Source organism: Aegilops tauschii, chromosome 5 (assembly GCF_002575655.3).
Source record: "Aegilops tauschii subsp. strangulata cultivar AL8/78 chromosome 5, Aet v6.0, whole genome shotgun sequence".
Classification (NCBI taxonomy): Eukaryota; Viridiplantae; Streptophyta; class Magnoliopsida; order Poales; family Poaceae; genus Aegilops; species Aegilops tauschii.
In genome coordinates this window covers 37,743,595-37,755,037 of record NC_053039.3, presented here as the reverse complement: position 1 = coordinate 37,755,037, position 11,443 = coordinate 37,743,595, and the positions used below count along the sequence as shown (strand labels likewise).

At 42.2% G+C, this 11,443-nt stretch overlaps 1 long non-coding RNA gene across 2 annotated transcripts; it reads left to right on the top strand.

Moving 5' to 3' along the window:
• The first annotated feature begins 6,234 nt into the window (after positions 1 to 6,234).
• On the top strand, positions 6,235 to 10,735 carry LOC109734948 (uncharacterized). Of its 2 annotated transcripts, XR_012183993.1 has the most exons (10): positions 6,235 to 6,389; positions 6,472 to 6,719; positions 6,800 to 6,877; positions 7,261 to 7,473; positions 7,696 to 7,749; positions 7,964 to 8,015; positions 8,863 to 8,963; positions 9,126 to 9,268; positions 9,831 to 9,923; positions 10,031 to 10,735. It is a non-coding gene; the product is annotated as an uncharacterized lncRNA (long non-coding RNA). The 2 variants fall into 2 exon arrangements; XR_012183992.1 differs by lacking the exons at positions 6,235 to 6,389; positions 8,863 to 8,963 and having other exon boundaries at positions 6,497 to 6,721.
• Positions 10,736 to 11,443: the final 708 nt, after the last annotated feature.

Below are 11,443 nucleotides of genomic sequence, written 5' to 3'. Positions count from 1 at the left end.
ATTTTGCATCATGTTTTCTTACTGTTATTTATAATGTTTTATCCATAATAATGCTTTTTGGAGTAATTCTAATGCCTTTTCTTTCATCTACTACCCCTTATAAAAGGAAGAGAGATGCCAGATCCAAACAATCAGAACCATCCATTAGCAAGATCTAATGGCCCTTAATCCTTCGGTGTTTAATGCTGCAAACCACACATTAAGGCACAAACCATCTATCGCTAACCCAGCCCACGCCGCCATTTAAAAACAAAAACAAAACCGCCCGCACGACCTATCGCCCACTCTCGGCCACTCCTCCTCCTCCCGCACCCTTCGCCGCCCCGCCCCACGCCCTTCGCCGCCCGCCGCTGGAGCCGTCGCGGGTATAGCCGGAGTGTCAGAACCTGAACTGCTAGCTCTGAAGATGTAGTTACTGTACCGTTTCAGGCAAATACCGGTTCAGTAAACCAAGGGTCCAGATGCGACGAGAGCACAAGTCTCATCCTAGCCGTAGATCTATTTTACTGTTGTAACAGTTCTTTATCAGTTTACTGTTACCAGCTGGGTTAAACCATTGCCTATAACTAGCCAGGTTGTGGCTGGAGAGAGAGCATCTTGATCACTTTTCCTCAAATCGCCGCAATGGCTAATATACCGGAACCCTAGCGTTCCTCTTACCTCATACCCATATGCTCATAATTCATAGAAATTCCATAGAAATTCTTACAGATACTTCTCGGGATCTAATAAATTGGTACTCAGAGCAAGGTTTTCCCTCGGCCACAAAAATTTTGTCTAGAGAAAGAGTAATCCCACCCAATTCCCACCCTAGGTGTCGATCGGGATCGATCTGAGCATAGGCGGCGCTAGGGGCGGCGATCTGACGTTAAGAGCAGAGATCTGTACCAGGGCGGTGTTGGAGGCGGCGATCGGTATCGGGGCGGCGCAGGAGGCGGCAAATTGTTCGGCTGCAAACCAGTAGCGCGGAAGGGTTGCGGGAGAACATTTCTCCAGCGGTAAAATTCCCTGTCCATCGCTGGTTCTTGCAGCATCGGCGGCGAGGATCGAGTAGGCGGCAGGATCTGAGCAGAGAGCCGGGTTACCGGGTGAATCCGGCAGTAAAATTCCTTCTCTCCTCCTCAGATCAAGGTGATGGGGCGCTCCAAGGCAATTGATGAAGCAGATCTTCATGACATTATGTCCTTGCGAGATGATTTCGGGGTGCTGCAACAGGAAAGTGCACAGATGCAGAACCAGATGTCCAAGTTACAAGAGGAAGTGCAAGTAATTGGAGCCAAGCAAGGACAGATCTCTGAAACAATGGGTACAGTGGAGCAAGTTGTGCGTGATTTGAGCAAGCAACTAGCAACAATCAGCACTGTTCTAACAACTTTGGTTAAAACTTCTCAACCTGATGCCCAGCAAGATAATCCGTCTAGTTCAGCACCGGTGGTCAAATCTCCTACTCTGCATAGAGAACAAACGCAAGAACAAGCAGTTAGAATTGAGCAACTGAAGCAACAGTTAGCAACAGAAAAAGAGAAGACTAAGCAGCTGGAAGATATTCAGTTACAGAACCTACCTCCTATCAGAACAAACAGAGTTACAGTGCCTCCTGGTTATACTCAGCAAGGTAGAAATGACACTGCTAGTGGGATAGGAACTCCTGTTACTGGTAGACATAATGCACACACTCCTGCATTCAACCAGTTTTACCAGCAAAGCAGAGACACGCAATTGTGGCAGGGATACTACAGAACTTATGAGCAGGATATGCAGGCTCAGTTCATGAAATCAGTTACAAAAGGACCTAGGTTGGATTTTCCTAGATTTTCTGGAACAGACCCAGTGGGGTGGATAAGACAATGTAACAAGTACTTCCAAATGTCTGGAGCTCCAGAGGAGTACAAAGTCTCATTAGCTCAGATGTACATTGTTGATGATGCTGATGTATGGCTAAGGAGATCTGGTCTGTTGAAGAAGCAGCTCAATTGGAAAGAATTTGGTGCAGAAGTAGTTAAAAGATTTTCTGACAAGGGTTCATATGATCTGACAGAAAAGTTTAACTCAATCAAACAGATGCATTATTCTGTATCTGAATAAACTAAAATGTTTGAAGATTTAATGGCAGATGTGCAAGAGGAAAATCCTGAACTGGGAGAACTGTGGTTTGTGAGGTGTTATGTGAATGGTCTAAGAGAGGGAATTAAATTTCAACTTAGGCCTTTCAGACCTCAAACACTGATAGAGGCTTACTGTATGGCAAAAGACATAGAACCTAATCATCCACACATAGCCACTACCAGTAAGAAGCAAGCTACACGATTCAACAACTTCTATCAGAAATCCACTTGGACTCCTCCAACAAAACAGAGTATCACTGTAGTTCAACCACACAATAGCAGCAAGTTCCTGCCAAGCAAGCTGAAGTGCCTGTAAACAATGGTCAGAGAATCAGAAAAGTAGGGGAATGTTGGAGATGTGGAGATAAATGGCAGCATGGTCACAAATGTAAATTAATTCCTAATATACATTTGCTGCAACAAGAGGAGCCAGATCAAATTGTAATTGATAATGAGGAAATTGATCAACAGGAGCAACCTGAAAATACAGAGGAAGGAGAACAAGCAATGTTCATCTCTGTACATGCACTTGGTCATCAGCTACCTGTACCAACTCCTACAGTTATAATCCACATTAATGGAAAAAGAGCAGTAGCCTTGCTATATTCTGGCGGTACTTCTTTATTAACCAAGATTTTGCTGTTAAGGCCAACTGTCAGATGTTACCTGTCAAACAAAGAACTATAGCAGTGGCTAGAGGAGGCAGATTATTATCTTCTGCAGTAGTACCTAACTGCAAATTTCAACTAGCGAAACTGAAACTCCAACATAATTTTAGAGTACTGACACTGCCTAGCCATGATGTCATTTTGGGATATGATTGGATGACTATAGTCAGTCCTGTATCATTCAACATTCCCAAACATACATTCAGTTTCACACAAGAAGGAAATCAGACTGTTACTACTGCCGTTTTCAATACTTCCGAACCAGTTAAGGAAGTACCAGTAGAAAAGATGGAGCTATTAGATAAAGGAGTAGAAAGTTTCCTCTTACAAGTGCACAACATATTAATGGAAGCACCAGAAGGCACACAAACTCCTCCTCAAATCCAAAAGTTACTGCTAGAGTATGCTGATCTGTTTGAAGAGCCCAAGTCATTACCACCTGAAAGGGCTCTAGACCACACTATTCCCTTAGTTCCTGGTGCAACTCCACCTCATGTGAGACCTTATAGAGTTCCTCAACACCAGAAACAAGAGATTGAAGATCAGATTAGGAAACTGCTAGCTGCTCACCTCATCAGGCACAGTCAAAGCCCTTATGCAGCTCCTATTATACTAGTGAGGAAGAAAGATAGCTCAATGAGGCTATGCACTGATTTTAGGAAACTTAATTCTTTAACAATTAAGAACAAGTTTCCTATACCAGTGATAGAAGATCTCTTGGATGAATTGCATGGGGCTCAATATTTTTCTAAGATTGGTCTCAGATCAGGCTATCATCAGATCAGAATGCATCCTGATGATATACAAAAAACTGCATTCAGAACATTTTTGGGCCACTTTGAATATTTAGTTATGCCTTTTCGTTTATCAAATGCTCCAGGAACATTCCAAGCTCTAATGAACAACATTTTTGGGCCATACTTGAGGAAGTTTGTATTGGTATTCTTTGATGATATTTTAATATACAGTAAAAACCTCAAGGAGAACCAGGAACATCTTCAAATAGTGTTACAATTATTAAAAGAACATCAACTATTTGCAAAAATGTCCAAGAGTGTTTTTGCTGTCCAACAAGTGGAATACTTAGGACATGTGATTTCTGCAGAAGGAGTGGCTACAAATCCCAAGAAAATAGCTGCTATTGCTGAGTGGCCAATACCTGACTCTGTTACTAAACTGAGAAGTTTCTTGGGTTTAGCTGGATATTACAGAAGATTCATCAAGGGGTATCGAAAAATTTGCAGACCTCTGCATGATTTGTTAAAGAAAGGGCAGTTTGCATGGAAACAGGAACACAACCAAACTTTTGCTCAGTTACAGAAAGCCTTGATCACAGCACCTGTCTTGGCACTACCAAATTTTTCTTTACCATTTGTATTGGAAACAGATGCTTCAGGTAAAGGAATAGGAGTTGTGATCATGCAACAGGGCAGGCCCCTAGCATACTACAGTTCAGCTCTGTGCCCCAGAAATGCAGCTATGTCCACATATGAGAAGGAAGCTTTGGCTATATTAGAAGCATTAAAAAATGGAGACACTATCTGCTAGGAAATGAACTCACTATCAAAACAGATCAACAGTCTCTCAAGTTCATTACTGACCAGAAAATTACCGAGGGAGTGCAACATAAACTGATGAAGTTACTGGAATTTAATTTCAAAATCCAGTATAAGAAAGGAAGCACCAACAAGGTGGCTGATGCATTGTCAAGAGTACTTCCAAGTTGTTTTGCTCTGTCAGTCATTACACCTATATGGGCAGAAGATCTGTTCATGAGTTATCAGCAAGATCCAATCAGTAAGAAATTACTGGAGCAACTGCTGCTGCAACAGCCTACTGATAACTCAGATTATACCATACATGCTTGGATAATCAGATACAAAGGAAAAATTCTGGTAGGGAATAATCCTGCATTGAGAACTCAGCTATTACATGCTCTCCATAGCTCACCTATAGGAGGCCACTCAGGGATGAGAGCTACATATTAGAGAATTAAGAACATTTTCTATTGGCCAGGGTTGAAACATGAAGTGGAAACATTTATAGTTGCATGTCCTGTTTGCCAGAGAGCAAAACATGAAAACTGCTTGCAACCAGGCTTACTAGATCCCCTCCCTGTAGCTGACATGGCATGGCAACATGTGACCATGGATTTCATTGAAGGTCTTCCAAACTCTCAGGGCAAAGAAGTTATTATGGTGGTGGTGGACAGATTTATCAAATACTCTCATTTCATCCCTCTCCCATCCATATATTGTTCTGAGTGTAGCTCAAGCTTTTGTTGATCATATCATCAGGCTGCATGGACCTCCGAAGCTTATTATATCTGACAGAGACAGGATTTTTACAAGTCAGCTCTGGAAAGATATATTTGCTGCATTACATGTGGAATTAAGGTATAGTACAGCGTATCACCTTCAAACAGAGGGTCAAACAGAGCGAGTAAACCAATGCCTGGAAACTTATTTGAGGTGTATGACTACTAATGAACCAAAAAAGTGGGTCTCTTGGCTGCCTCTGGCTGAATATTGGTACAATTCCACATACCACACCGCTTTGAGGACGTCTCCATTTCAAGCCCTATATGGATTTCCCCCTCCCCTCATTTCTGAATTAGCAATTCCTGGTCCTGAGGAAAAGGAGGCACATGATTTCCTCAGTTCTAAACAACAAATGTTGGATCTGCCAAAGAGCAACTTACAACAAGCACAAAATAGGATGAAACACTATGCTGATATGAAAAGAGTGGAAAGAGTTTTTCAAGTTGGGGAGCTAGTTTATCTGAAAATGGCCCCATACAGACTGGCAGCTTTTGGGTTTCGAGGAGCTCTGAAACTCCAAAACAGATACTCCGGCCCTTTCTTAATCACACAAAAGGTGGGACAGTCAGCTTACAAGCTCCAGTTTCCTGCAGATGTCAAGATTCATCCGGTGTTCCACGTGAGCCAGCTCAAGAAACACATCGGAGACAAATCCATTCCCAGTCCCCACTTACCAATGGTGAATGCAGATGGAACGATTAAAACTGGTCCAGCGGCAGTTCTGCAAGTCAGGCAAATTCCCAAGCACAACGCACCGGTTGTCCAGTGGCTTATTTAGTGGCAGAATTTAACTGCAGAAGATGCCACCTGGGGGGACGCAGATTTCATCAAATATACGTTCCCCGAATTCTTCAAAGCAACAACTCAAGCTTGGCGAGAAGCAGAGCACACGCCGTGAGGGCACGTCGTGTTTCAAGAGGGGAGCAATGTCAGAACCTGAAGTGCTAGCTCTGAAGATGTAGTTACTGTACCGTTTTAGGCAAATACCGGTTCAGTAAACCAAGGGTCCAGATGCAACGAGAGCACAAGTCTCATCCTAGCCGTAGATCTATTTTACCGTTGTAACAGTTCTTTATTAGTTTAGTGTTACCAGCTGGGTTAAACCATTGCCTATAACTAGCCGGGTTGTGGCTGGAGAGAGAGCATCTTGATCACTTTTCCTCAAATCGCCGCGATGGCTAATATACCGGAACCCTAGCGTTCCTCTTACCTCATACCCATACGCTCAGAATTCATAGAAATTCCATAGAAATTCTTACGGATACTTCTCGGGATCTAACACGGAGCCGCGCCCCGCCCCCCGCGCCCTTCGCCACCCGCCGCGGGTAGAGCCGGAGCCGCCCCGGCCCCCGCGCCCTTCGCCGCCCGCTGCTGGAGCCGCCCCCGCCCGCAGCTGGGGCCGCCGCAGGTCGCGCCGCCGCTGCAGGTCGCGTCGGAGCTGCCCCACAGCTCGAGCCGCCACAGGTTGCGTCGGAGCCGGCCCGCCGCTGGAGCCACTGCTGGAACCGCCGCAGGTCGCGCTGGAGCCGCCCGCCGCGGGAGCCGCGAGCCGCTGGTCGCCATTGGACTTTTCCACACCTCCACGAGCAAGCGACCCACGCGCACATCACTCTCCGCTGCACTAGGTGCTTGTGTTATTGCCTCAAAGATTGTGGTGTTAATCTTTTAGGATCACTAACTTGCTGGATTAATTTGTTCTGTCCAGTGAGGAAGTGATGGTGCACGAGGACGAGCTTCCTGGACAAGAAGATCTCCGTACTCTTCTCGGTGATGCAAAGTTGAGGTTTGGATTTTGGCATCCGCTCTATTGTCGTGCTGCAACTCTTTGTCGGACGAAACTTAATTGTTTGTTTTTATTATAGCTTAGATCAGTCTGTTTTGGACTTTTAGTGCTTATCTTTCATCCAGGCCTTTAAACCATAGGCACTCGATTGCAAAACAAAATTCAGACAACGGATTGCTGAATCCTAGACTTTCTCATAGTTATAAGATATGCTACCATCGAATCTTTTGGTTGCACTCTCAGCTGATATATGAGATCGATCATCTCATCCTACCTGTTCGGAATTGCGGATTCCCGAGTTCCTTTTTTGATTCTGTTGATTGTAATGTTAAATATGGCTCCTAATTGGATACATACTTGTCTAAACGATTGGTGCACTGCAGATCGTCTATATCGATTCTGGAGACCGATTCTTGGTGCTGCTGCAGATCGTCTACATTGATTCTGGACGTCGATTCTTCATTTACCCTTCTTATTACCATTTGCTAACTTAACCACCTCTCTCTCTCATGTTGGTTCTGAAGATCTTTTATGTGTCATGTCGACAAGGGCGTTTGATAAGAGATCCAAGCAGGCTGCATGTGAGGTGAATCAAGGTAATCTATATGATGTAGTCCAGGATAAACTCCTCTCCTTCATGTTGTTTCTAGATATGTTATTTTTCAGTGAATTACTACTGAAGCATTGATTTAAGACTATTCTTGGTCATGTAAGAAAGCTAAGATTTATTTTGGCCATGTGATTTCCGTAAACATATCCTGTGAACATTTTCATAGAAAGTTTCCCTCATATCAAACTTTTTTATTTCTTCTACACAGGAAGTTGGTAGAATATGCAGCCTTGATAGCAGAGGTTTGTGAATCTTATGCCAGGTGAGCCTCTTTTATTTTAATGCTTCACTCCTAATGTAGCATTTTTCTAAGCTTTTGAGGAACACTATTGTTCTGCTTTCTGAGCTCTTGAGCATCTGCCTGCGAAAAAAAGATCTATAACAATTGTCTTCTAATCCCAGTGATAGTTGTACAAATCATTTGTTCAATCATAATTTTTTCGGTGGGTGACGTAGACTGAATGAGATAATCACAGGTTTGTTGCCTCCATGTTAAACACTGAAGAAATGGGGTTTCAGATCAGCAAGGCAAGAATAGCTTTATTGTTTCTCTGTTCTTTCCTTATTCTCTCACAACAGAAAAAATAAATTTATTTATTTTGCACTTTATGTTTCTTAATGTTGTCAGACTAATACAGAAGAACAAAAAACTAACTGTTGATGTTTTGTCTAGCCAGCTAGCCAGCAAGTCAGATAAAAGTGTCATCTGATACGAGAAAGTACTACTGTTTTCATTTATAAAAGATACATAAGTGTTAATTTGGCAAGTCTGTTAGTTGATAACCTTACCTGATGTTAAGAGGGTGAGTGGTTAGTGTAAAATAACTTTGAGATCACCTCCTTTTGCAGTTCTGACCAATTTTTTCTTCACATCATTTTGAAATTCTTAGTTTGTTTTTTGAGTTATCCATATTGTACCCATGTCATGCTGAATGAACGTGCATGCTGTGAGAGATAGATGGAAACTGTAATTCTTCAGTGTCATTATACATTATGTAGAGTTATATTTTGAAAATCACTGTTCCGATGTCTCATCAAGGTTGAGGCTCATATTGTTTAAGAATGTTGCTCACCAATTCACAATTGTTTCTGGCTCACCCAATTTATGTAAGCATGTACAGAATTAGACTGAGAGACACAAACCAGATATATTGGTTCAGTAAACTCACAGTTATCAGGGAGAAATAACATAAACTCTTTTGTTTCAAGCATTTTTTCTTATTAAGTTTCCTATATCTGATCTACTTCACACATTATATAACTATGAAACTGCTAATAATTATTCACATCGGCATCTCTGAATTCATCATGAGAACGTGGTATCTGTCTCTCTGACAATGTGTCATGATGATCTGGCTTATCTTAATGTTGTCAGAGACACAGAAGAACTGAAAACTAACTACAGTTTGGATGTAACAACGTACAAGGCATAGCTTGACACCACGTAGAAGTCAGGAGAGCGCCCACGTCACCTAGGTTGAATTCAAGTTTTGCCTCCATTTTATCCAGATCCTTGCTATTGTGGTTAGGTTTTAGAGATCAGAGTTGTTGTATCTATGCAAGTGAAGATTACTCCATCTAAATTTGATTGCAGAACAAACAACACGTTTTAACTACATGCTTTTCAACTTCCTGCAGGAGGGTGAGTGGATTAGTCGCCGATTAGTGCCTTCACTGTTGTTGAATAAACTGGCTTCAGCTCTGATGCATGTGAACTGTGAGGTGTTTTTGGTATGGGAATGATGAGGTTCTGATGGTCTATACCTGATTGCAAGGTTTGGGTATGAATTAAATTTGCGTCCAAACTTGGCAATTATCTTCTATGAATTTAGGCATTGTTCACATGTCATTTGAGTCAAACAGAAATATGCTTCTGAAATGCTCCAATTTGCTGCTTTTCACATTTTGAGAAGGTTGTTTATTTCGTATTCATCGGGTTATGCTAAAGCAGAAGGCACTGTGCTGACATTTTTTAAGCCTTACTTGATTTTGATATGTGGTTAGCCGTTTGCCCTTGCACCAAAAACAAACACTATTCCTATGTCTTACTTAGAAGCAAAGGTGCATTAATTATTAACTGGTTGATATATGTTCCATGGTGGGTGGCATAGAAAGCAAAGCTTCTTTCTAAGACATGATGTTCTGTTACTAGCAAAAAAGTGTTAGAATTTATAAGTACTTATTCAAAGAAAATAAAAACTGACTGGAGAACTGTTTGTTTCTACCATTCCTTTCAAGTTAAGGCAAAAATCATATTGGCATGTAGCTTGTGCTCCTGCAGAGTTCTTTTTGTTTTGATTTTCTATAATGTTAAAGGCATATAGAATAATGAAATTGCAATAGTTATGATCCCTAGGCCCGACAAAAAACTGACGAGAGTATTAGGCGGTGGCAGGTATCAGGCTACAGCAGCTGAATTGCAAGTCTTCTGATGAGGTACTGTGCTTCACCTGATATGCTTATATGGCCGTGTACCTTGTGTGCAGGTTTGCATTGCTATCTTGAATATTTTTCTGTCTTTCTGAACCTTTTACTCTGCTCAGCTTTTGCAGCAAGGTGGAGCAACCTTACAGTGCAAAGATGAAGAAGGGGCAATTCCTCTTCATGGTGCTTGTGCTTGGGGGTATGCATTATTTATTTGCATTGAGCTTATACTTCCTTGCCCCAAGGAGAAGGTTTCATGCCCCAAGAAGTAGAATACGTACAGACAGGCACCCATCGGGATGGACGATCAAGAAACCAAAGTCTAGGCCCTGATAACTACTCCCTCCGTTCCAAAATAGATGACCCAACTTTATACTAACTTTGGAATGGAGGGAGTACAAAGCAAGTCGATGCCAGCATACATATGACAAAGTGATGGGCCTGTCAGAGCGAACCCTTGGTTGAAATTTGTCAAAAGACTGGGCGGTAAACTGAGTGGTAGTCTTAGTATCCTAATACACAACTTGCCTACTGTGTTTTTTTTAACAACAGAGAGCGCCAGAGGCGCCAGATTTCATTCAGCTCAACAACATAATACAGCATTTATTACAATGCCCTGCAGTAGTGTAGCAGACTGAAGAGCAAGCAAAACAGGATAACAGTTTGAGGAATGAGCTGATTTAGAGCATACATAGATAGATTGGTCAAGGCGTCGCTTTCAACTATGGAGTTGTGTGCAAAGAAAGGACATAATGTTTCTCAAATTGCCCTTTGTATCTCTATGTTTTGCACTTTATCAAAGGCGCAATCAGTTGAGCTCTCAAGCAAGTTTTTCCAGCATGATTTCACTTATGGTGCCTTGCGAGAATTTTGAAGGAAATATTTCGCCTATGACAACCTATGACTTGCTAGCTGTGTAGTTCGTTGTTTACCATGGTAGGGTGATATCCTATTTTTTTCTAAGTAGATATAGTTATATTTTGATATGGTATAATACATATCATTTCCTAAATTGAATAATACATATCTTCTACAAAATTAAATATCAAGAAACTGGATGCAAATTAATCGTGAAATAGCACCACTAATTTAATGGTGCAATCTAAAGAAGAACAATTGAACAATTGTTTTTTTATCAAGCAATTCGGCGACAATAGTCAACAATGCCAAGGTTCCGTTCATCAAGGAGAGAACTACTCATACAATGTCCATTGATACAACACCCTGGCCTGGCAAACAAAAGACGTGCGTTGCACGTGCTGCTTACTAGTAATTTGCAAGGTACACATCAAGAGAGAGAATTCCGGCAGCTGGAAATCTGGACCTGAAAAAGCTACGTCAGGCCACCTATTCTGCGCAACTTCAAATGAGCTGAAACTTCACGGAAATTTTTTATGGATTATTTAAGAAATATTGGAGCCAATAACCACTAGAGGGTGGCTACCAGTTGGGAACAACCCACCTAGGCGCGCCAGGCTCCCCAAGTGAGCCCTGGTGGGTTGTGGCCTCCTCGGCCCACCTCCGCTGCCCAT